Raw genomic sequence first — 9,137 nt, forward strand, 5'->3', positions numbered from 1 at the left:
CTGGACGTCTCCTGGCCGCCCCTCTCCCCGGAGCTGAGGTTCTTCCTCTCCACAACCACAGCCAACCGCTAGCACTTCCCACGGAATCCTGCCTCACTCTTGCCCGTCCAGCCTGCACCCCGATGCTTCTGGGGCTTTCATCGACCCGCGGGCTTGACCAGAGATGTCCCTGGGTGGGAATGAACTTTGTACCCCGCTCCAGGGTTGCTGAGACTCGGCTTCCCCTGACCCCTGACCTGGTGGGCCAGGCTGGAAGCCAGGCGCTCAGTCTCGCAGCCCTGCTCCAGTCAGCGCAGGATATATACAAGCTGGAGACGAAGGAGGCTCTCGGATCCTCCGGGTGACCTCGCCCAGCGGGGGTTGCATGTCATTGGGCCAGGAGGGGTCAAAGGCCGAGACAGGTCAGATCTAGGGGCCTAGCTTTTCCACAACCCTGTGCGTGCGCAGGCGCGCGCGTGTGTGGAGGGCGGGGGGCGTGGATGGGTGGGAATGAGCAGAACTGAGAAGGCAAAAGCAGGGATTCCCACTGGCTGTGGTAAGAGCACTGCAGTGAGTCAGGAGGGCCCGGTCTGGGCGGCTCTGACTAAGAACACAGTCCCTAACATCGTGGGGTGTCAAATCTCCGCAGTCCAAAGGGGCCCTTCCGCCCCCTAGTTTGTGACTGCAAGTTTTGGCCTGAGAATGAGTGAGTGGGCGGGGGCCACTCAGGTGGCTATGAAAACTCCCAGTGAGTCTTAGAGGGGCTGGAATGCAGGCTGGGAACCCGGCTGGGGACAGAGGGTAGCGTGAGGTGTGGCCCAGTGAGCCTACGTCCTCAGTTTCCCCACAAAGGCAGCCTTTTCTGCCACTTAATAGCACCTTTGCGGTGGAGATGCAGGCTGCTGGGGTTTGGGGGACCCCTGAGGCGAGCCCCCTTTCCCCCTCCTCCGTTGGGCCACCAAAGTGGTCTCTCTGATGACTGCTGCCTTCTCTGGTGCCGTGGGTGTGTGTGGCACCTTTTCCAGCACGGTGGCCTGTCAGCGGGGTTCCCCCCACCCACCCCCTTTCCTGGGAAGGGTTTCTTTCCCTTGTGTGGGCGGCAGACGCTGAGCCCAGACACGGACTTCTTCTGGCTCCACAAGCCTCTCCCAGTTGCAGGCTCTGGTTCCTTCAACTTCCAAAGATAAATAAATAGTGATTGCAAATGGAGCAAGGGAGAAGGGGACGGCCCCCCTCCCCCCAGCAGGAGCCCTCCTCAGGGCGGCGCAGGAGCCAGGCCTGCATTCCTAGGAAGGGTCGTCACAGAGCCACGGCCCACAGGCAGGTCTGCCACCGGCCCTCCTGTTCCCAGGCCGGGGAACTTCTCAGAGAAGAGCAGGGGACGCCTCGGTCCGGGTCACACAGCCCTCCTGTCATTTCTTCTTCTTTTTTTTTTTTTGCTCAGCGGAGACACTCTAAGTCCGGAAAGGAATTCCACTGCAACAGCCGCTCTCTGAGGCTGAATCGAGGCCAAATGACATTTAATGAGGCAGTGATTCCTCACAGGTGGGAATGAGGCGCGGGGTGGAAACAGTTGCAAAATGCTGTCCTGTCCTGCTGGTCATCCCTTTTGATCTCTCTTCCCGTCCAGAAAGGTGATGGATGAGCGGTAGAGACAGGGTTGGGGACTTATCCTCTGCTTCCTTTTTTTGCATGCTGTTTTCTCTGAGCCACTCAAAGCTTTCCCCATGAGAAACCTTCCTGGTTATCTGTTCTCAGAGATACAGGCTGGAATGAATGAGTTGCCTGCATGTGCTGAAGTTTGTTTGGGATAGAAAGATGACTCAAGCTGAGCTCCCACCCTCATGACATCTGGTTAGGAAGCTGGGCCCTGGCCCTGATCGTGTGGGATAACCTCTTCATTGAACTCGGGATAAGGTAGCGTGATACAGGGAGAAGGCTGAATTAATCCTGCCTGAAACAAAATGGGGGGTGAGGAGGCCTGATCAAAAATGTTAGTCCAATCTGGGGCAGAAATGTAACTCACCACAACTCACCAGACCATTGTTGTCCCCTTAAGGGCCCTGGGGCTCGCACCCTCTAAGCCCTCTCTCAAGAAGCTTTCCTTGGGACTTTCTGGCCTGATCCCTGGTAGGGGAACTAGAATCCAACGTGCTTCGGAGCAACTAAATCTGAGTGCTGCAAATAAAGAGTCCGTGAGGCGCCACAAAGATTCTGCGTGCTGCCATGAAGACCCGACTCAACCAAATAAACAAATAGAGGAAAAAATGTCCAAAAAAAAAAAAAGACAGTTTGCCTTTGCTGGGTGCTAGCTGCTGGCTAGCCTCTCTCTTGCCTCCACCCGCAATGCTGATCCATTCCCCTTCGTCAGGCAGTGGCTGGGGGGCTCTTCTCCCATGATTGACCAGACCCTCCATTGGGGGCAGCTGAGAGTGGAAGATGGGGGGTCACGATCCGTGTCCCCTTCCTCCAAGCCCAGAGCAGACCAGAGCTAGCACAGGGCAGCCAGCGTTTACTGAGGGCTTGTTATGTGCCGGGCACCTGCAACTACATTTTAGGAGAATTAGCTCATTTTGTCCTCATACCAGGGTGAAGATGGCTGTTTTAGTGGACAGAAGGGGAAGAGGCACCCTGAATAGTAAACTTGCCCAAGGATATACAGCCCGGAAGTGATGGAAATCAGGATTTTTAAATATAAATGTATTTATTTGTTTTGGCTGTGCTGGTCTTCACTGCCATGTGGGCTTTTCTCTTTTTTTTTTTTAATTAATTTTATTTTATTTTTAAACTTTACATAATTGTATTAGTTTTGCCAAATATCAAACTGAATCCGCCACAGGTATACATGTGTTCCCCATCCTGAACCCTCCTCCCTCCTCCCTGGGCTTTTCTCTAGTCACAGCAGGTGGGGACCACTCTCTAGTTCTCTCTGCGGTGGCTTCTCTTGTTGTGGAGGACGGGCTTTTGGCGCTTCAGTAGTTATGTTTCCAAGGCTCTAGAGCATGGGCTCAGTAGTTGTGGCACAGGGGTTTAGTTGCTCCGTGGCATGTGGAATCGTCCCAGACCAGGGATCAAATCCATGCCCCCAGCATTGGCAGGTGGATTCCTTTTTTTTTTTTTAACTATTTTTAATTAAAAAAATTTTTTAAATTTTATTTATTTGGCTGCACCAGGTCTTAGTTGTAGCTTGTTCCCTGACCAGGGGTTGAACTCGGGTCCCCTGCATTGGGAGCTCAGAGTCTTAGCCACTAGACTATGAGAGAAGTCCCGGCAGGTGGATTCTTAACCACTGGACCACCAGGGAAGTCCCAGAGTCCAGTTTTAACCACTGAGCTTTATAATTTCTGGGGTAGGAAGGTGCCCTCAGTAATCACTCCAAGAAATCCCCTTACTTCTGCTTAAGGTTGTCTCATTTTGATTTTCTGGCCCTCTCTGAGCTAAACCTTTACAGACATCCACCCCCCAAACCATAGCTAGTGGTGGAATGGGGATACCCAGTCCTTATTCTTCTAGCAGAGTCAAGGGAGACAGAAACTTTCCCAAGGAGCTCCACACCTCGGCTAGAAGAGAATAGTCTCTAAAGACTATGAGAGAGACTTCCCTGGTAGTCCAGTGGTTAAGACTCTGAGTTGCCCATGCAGGGGTCTTGGGTTTGATCTCTGATCAGGGAATCAAGATCCCACATACCTCGTAGCCTGTCCAAAAGATAAAAATATATACATTTTAAAAAATAAAATAAAGGCTATGAGAGATTATAAACACATATAGAATCAGAGCTCACAATATCCAACACCTCCCAGTTCCAGGCCCTGGTCTCTTCTCCTGGCCGTCAGAGGCCCCACTCAGGATGTCTGAATTTAATTGTTAGTTTTTCCAGTTCCCTCTGTGCCTTCTCATGCCAGAGGCAGGATCCTAACAGAGACCCAGGATAACAGTGGATAAGGTCATGGCCCATAATTGGATCGATAATGCCAGCATGACTTTTCTCCAGGGCGCCATTAATTTAGAAAGACATGGAGGCTCAGAGCCTGTGAACACCACCCCTTTATCCCACCTCCCCACCAGGAAGGCTCTCTGGGGTGGTCCTCTGAGCTCTGTCCTCTCTTCCTTGTCCTGAACTTCCCCGTGGGGACTCTGCTAAGCCGCCCGTCCTGTTGAACTCTGACACTGAGGGTTCATGGCAGAGTGCTCATGCCTCAACCAGAAGGAATGAATAGGAACTATGGGAAGCTACCCAGATAAGTATTTGGACCTCTAAGGACTTCCCTTCAGAGATCGACCTCGCCCCTACGAGGTGCCTGTGTATACTTTAGACCCTCCTACAGGAGGGACTCATAATCTCTGTCTCCATGAAAATCTGACTCACGCTTTAAGTGAAATGATAGATGACTTTCTGCACCATGACTGTGTCATGCTTAAGAGCATGAGACTGAAGCTAGATGCAAATCCCAGGCTCTCCATTTTATTGGTCTTGTGACTTTGGGCAACTCACTTAATCTGCCTTGGCCTCAGTTTTCTCATCTGTGCAATGGGGTGAAAAAATATTTACTTCAGAGGGCCTTGTTGATGATGTCAGTTACTTGTCAAAGGTGCCTGTGTGATATACTATAACAATAGGTTTGGTCTTTTAAACAATGAATGAATGGATTTTCTTTTCTTGCCTGTGCGGTGTCTTTGTTGCCGAGTGAGGGCTTTCTCTAGGTGCGGGGTCTACTCTCCAGTTGTGGTTCATGGGTTTCTCACGGCAGTGGCTTCTCTTGATGCAGAGCACAGGCTCTAGAGCGTGGACTCAGTTGTTGAGGCTCACGGGCCCGCTCCACGGCATGTGGGATCTTCCCAGACCAGCGATGGAACCCGTGTCCCCTGCGTTGGCAGGTGGATTCTTAACCACTGGACCACCAGTGAAGTACTGTATTTGGTCTTCATGTCCACCCATTCCTGACCCCCAGCTCCTAAAACCCTTGGCATTTACTGAGGGACAGGAGTATCTTCTGTTACTCGTCTGGGTTTATGCTCAGCTGAGTTTATGCTAATGAGGGTTGTACTCTTAGCCTCAGGATGGGGGCTGGTCAAGACATCTTGAACAATAAGATTCAGAGAGCGTCTGGGTTGGTGAACAGTCACGGTGGCGGGAGGGAGCCCACCCAGGATGGGCATGGAAGCTCCATGCCCCACCCCCCTGCCCACACCCTGCCCTATGAATTGCTTCCACCTGGCTGGAAGTGGAAGCGATGAGTTGTATCCTTTTTTTTATATATAATTAAATTTATTTATTTTTAATTGAGGGATAATTGCTCTATAATACTGTGTTGGTTTCTGCCATACATAAACATGAATCAGCCATAGGTATACTTACGAGTGATATCCTTTATAATAGACCGGCAAATGTGAATAAAGTGTTTTCTTGAGTTCCATGAGCTGTTCTAGCAAACTATAGACTTGAAGAGGGGGTCACAAGAATCTCTGATTTATAGTCAGTCAGTCAGAAGTATGGGCGCCCCAGGACATCTGAGGTAGAGGCAGTCTTGGGGAACTGAGCCCTTAGCTTGTGTGGTCTATGTAAGGTAGTCAGTGTCAAAGTTGAATGAAATTATAGAACTCCCAGTAGGAGCTGAAGAATTGGAGAGTTGACTGGAGTCAGAAAACACCCCAGGGACTTCCCTGGTGGTCCAGTGGCTAAGACTCCGTACTCCCAGTGCAGGGGACCTGGGTTCAATCCCTGGTCAGGGAACCAGATCCACAGGCCACAATTAAGAGTTTGCATGCTGTAACTAAAGATTCCACGTGCCACAAGGAAGGTTGAGGATCTCATGTGCTGCAATGAAGACACAGTGCAGCCAAATAAATAATAGTAAATTAAAAATAAAACAAAACACCCCAGCCTGACACATTCACATGCTCAGTCAATGTCAATAGGCCGGCTGCTGTGTTTCTTATTGGAACCTGCTTGGTTTTGTCCTGTTATAGTTCACTGTTTACCTATTTCACTCTCCCACTAGAACAGAAGGTCTAAGAGGAGGCTATTATTTTCTTTATTTCTAGGATTTCCAGCCTGTTTTAGTGACCAACGAATAGAAGAGACATTTAATTAACTTGCTCAGCAAAGTGTTCCTGAGTTTTTAGTTATTTAAACAACAGTTACTGGGCATTTACCATGTGCCAGACACTGTTTCGAGCACTGAATATACAGCAGTCAGTGCATAGACGATAAAGTCCATGGTTTCGTGGAGGTAATATTATAGCAGAGGGAGCCAGATAATATGTAAGTAAACCAATGAATATGTTAATCTAGTGGGTGAGGAGAAGATCAATGAAGCAAAATTAAACAGGGTAAGGAAATGGGGGAATGGAAGCAACCTAAGTGTCCATCAAACGATGAGTATATAAAGAAGATGTATATATACAATGGAATACTACTCAGTCATAAAAAAGAAGGAAGTTTTGCCACTTGTAACCACAGAGTGAACTTGGAGAGAAGTACACTAAGCGAAATAAATCAGACTGAGAAAGACAAATACCATACAATAGCACACTTATATGTGGAATCTAAAAAATGTAACAGACTAGTGAATATAACAGAAAAGGTGCAGACTCACAGATAGAGAGAACAAACCAGGGGTTATCAGTAGTAGGGAGAGGGAAGGGAGGAGGGTCAATATAGGGGCAGAAGAGTAAGAGGTACAAACAGCTACATATAAAAGAAACTCTGAGGATATATTATGCAATGTAGGGAATATAGCTAATATTTGGTAATAACTATAAATGGAATATGGGCTTCCCTGGTGGCTCAGCAGTAAAGAATCTACCTGCAATGCAGAAGACGCAGGAGACCCAGGTTCGATCCCTGGATCAGGAAGATTCCCACCCCCCCCAAAGGAGGGCATGGCAACCCACTCCAGTATCCTCGCCTGGAGAATCCTACGGACAGAGGAGGTAGGCCACAGTCCATAGGGTGGCAAAGAGTCAGACATGACTGAAGTGACTGAGCATGCGTGCATAAACGGAATATAACCTTTAAAATTGTGAATCACTATATTGTACACCTGTAACTTATATACTATTGTACATTAATTATACTTCAATTAAAAAAAAAAAGAGGTGAGGAAGACCTCTCTGACAAGGTGATCTTAGAGCAGAATTCTGAAGGAATGAGGGAAGAGGCCCAGGGATTTGGGGGGACAGGGCAGCACGGTGGGAGGTCCCCAGCTATGACCCATCAAGGAAGAGCCAGCGACAAGTGTGGCTGCCCTGCCGGCAGTGAGAGGGAGGGAAAGAGGGTGGTGGACACGGTATCCTTGACCTCAGGTCTGGATCTCATAGGGCGTTGAAGGTCACAGGAAGAATGTTGGATTTTATTCTGAACGAGAAGAGAAGTCTAGAGAGTTTGAAAGGAGGAATGACCTGATCTGAGCTGGGCTTTCACATCTCCTCTCTGCCTCCTGTGTGGAGGATGACTCTGCTGGGAGGACCACGGGGCCCGGAGACTGGCTCGGAGGTCGGAGTGACAATTCAGTGGGTGAAGGAGGTGGCGAGGGAGGTGGGGTGTGGGTGGAAAGTGCGTCCAGTGGGATCCCTGACACAGTGAGTGGAGTGAGAAAAATCTGTCCAGGAGGGCTTAGGCTGTGAGAATGGAATCCCGTTTATGAAGCTGGAGAAGACTCAGGAAGGGTCAGATTTAGGGAGAAAAATCAAGCGTTGGGTCCATCACTCTTTGGACCTGGGGGAGTCCAGCTTGGTGCCCTCATGGAGTCGATGGGCCAGTTAGGAGAGGCCGGGATGGACACGAATGGGTGTCCAATCACACACCGTGATGAGTGCTGGGAAGGGAAGGGGACCTTCAGGAGCCCCACGGGGGCGGAGGACCCTGAGGGGGTCAGCACAGGCCTCTGAGGAGGTGACAGTTCAGCGGCCTGGAGGATGATCAGGCCTGGGGCAGGGAGGAGCTTGGCGCCATGGGCTCAGGACAGATGCCTGTCCCTGTGGGGAGCAGGGGCAGGGAGGGTGGATGAGGGCCCCCTCCTGCTCCTGCCTCTCTCCGGCCAGCCCTCAAGCCCCCCGTGAGCTCCTGGGCGCCCCAGAGCTCGGGGACACTGTGTCTCTCTTGCCCGGGATCTCCCAGGGGGCCTCTCGTCAGGTCAAGGTTCGGGGGGCTTTCCTGGTGCCCATGACGCCTCACTTCCCGCCTGGTGCTGGGGCTCCTTGGGGCCCGTGATGGTTGTTTAGATCCTTCTCCCCCACCCCCCAGCCAGGGGCTGCTCCAGCCACAGCCTTTCTGCTCAGAAGCGCCGAGAGGATGGGGCCGGGACCCAGGCCCAGGCCGGCAATCCCTCCCGGAGCCCTACCAGGGTCAGAGTATTCAGGGTCTAGAGGGGTGGAAGCAGCTCTGGCCAGAAGAGTGTGTGTGAGTGTGTATGTGTGTGAGTGTATGTGTGTATGAGTGTATTGTGTGTGTGAATGTGAATGTGTATGTGTGTGTGAGTGTGTGTGTGTGTGTGAGTATATGTGCGTGTGTGAGTGTATGTGTGTATGAATGTATTGTGTGTGTATGTGTGTGTGAGTGTGAGTATATGTGTGTGTGAGTGTACATGTGTGTGAGTGTATGTCTGTGTATGAGTACGTGTGAGTGTATGTGTGTGTGCGAGTGTGCGTGCGCGAGTGTGTGTGTGTATGTGTGTGTCTGAGAGAGAGTGTGTGTGTGTGTGTGTATGTGTGTGTGTATGTGTGTGAGTATGTGAATGTATGTGTGTGTGTGAGGTATGTGTGTGTATGTGAGTGTGTGTGTATGTATGAGTGTGTGTTTGTGTGTATTGTGTGTGAATGTATGTGTGTGTGTACGTGAGTGCGAGTGTATGTGATGTGTGAGTGTATGTGTATGTGTGAGTGTGTATGTGTGTGAGTACATGTGAGTATGTGTGTGCAAGTGTGTATGTGTGAGTATGTGAGTGTATGTGTCTGTGTGTATGAGTGTGTGTGAGTATGTGTGTGTGTGCATGTGTGACTGGGTGTATGTGAGTGTGTATGTGTGAGTGTATGTGTCTGTGTGTATGAGTGTGTGTGAGTTTATGTGTGTGCGTGTGTGACTGGGTGTGTGTGAGTGTGTATGTGTGAGCGAGTGAGTGTGTGTGTGAGCGTGCGTGTGTGGTGGGGAGGGCTCACTG

At 50.3% G+C, this 9,137-nt stretch overlaps 1 protein-coding gene across 1 annotated transcript in view; it reads right to left on the bottom strand.

The window, feature by feature from the left end:
* GPR124 (G protein-coupled receptor 124) overlaps window positions 1-9,137 on the bottom strand; it is a 46,638-nt gene that overhangs the window by 34,985 nt on the left and 2,516 nt on the right. The window lies entirely within an intron of this gene.

The sequence above is a fragment of the Bison bison genome, unplaced genomic scaffold, assembly GCF_000754665.1.
Source record: "Bison bison bison isolate TAMUID 2011002044 unplaced genomic scaffold, Bison_UMD1.0 scf7180017864105, whole genome shotgun sequence".
Lineage (NCBI taxonomy): Eukaryota > Metazoa > Chordata > Mammalia > Artiodactyla > Bovidae > Bison > Bison bison.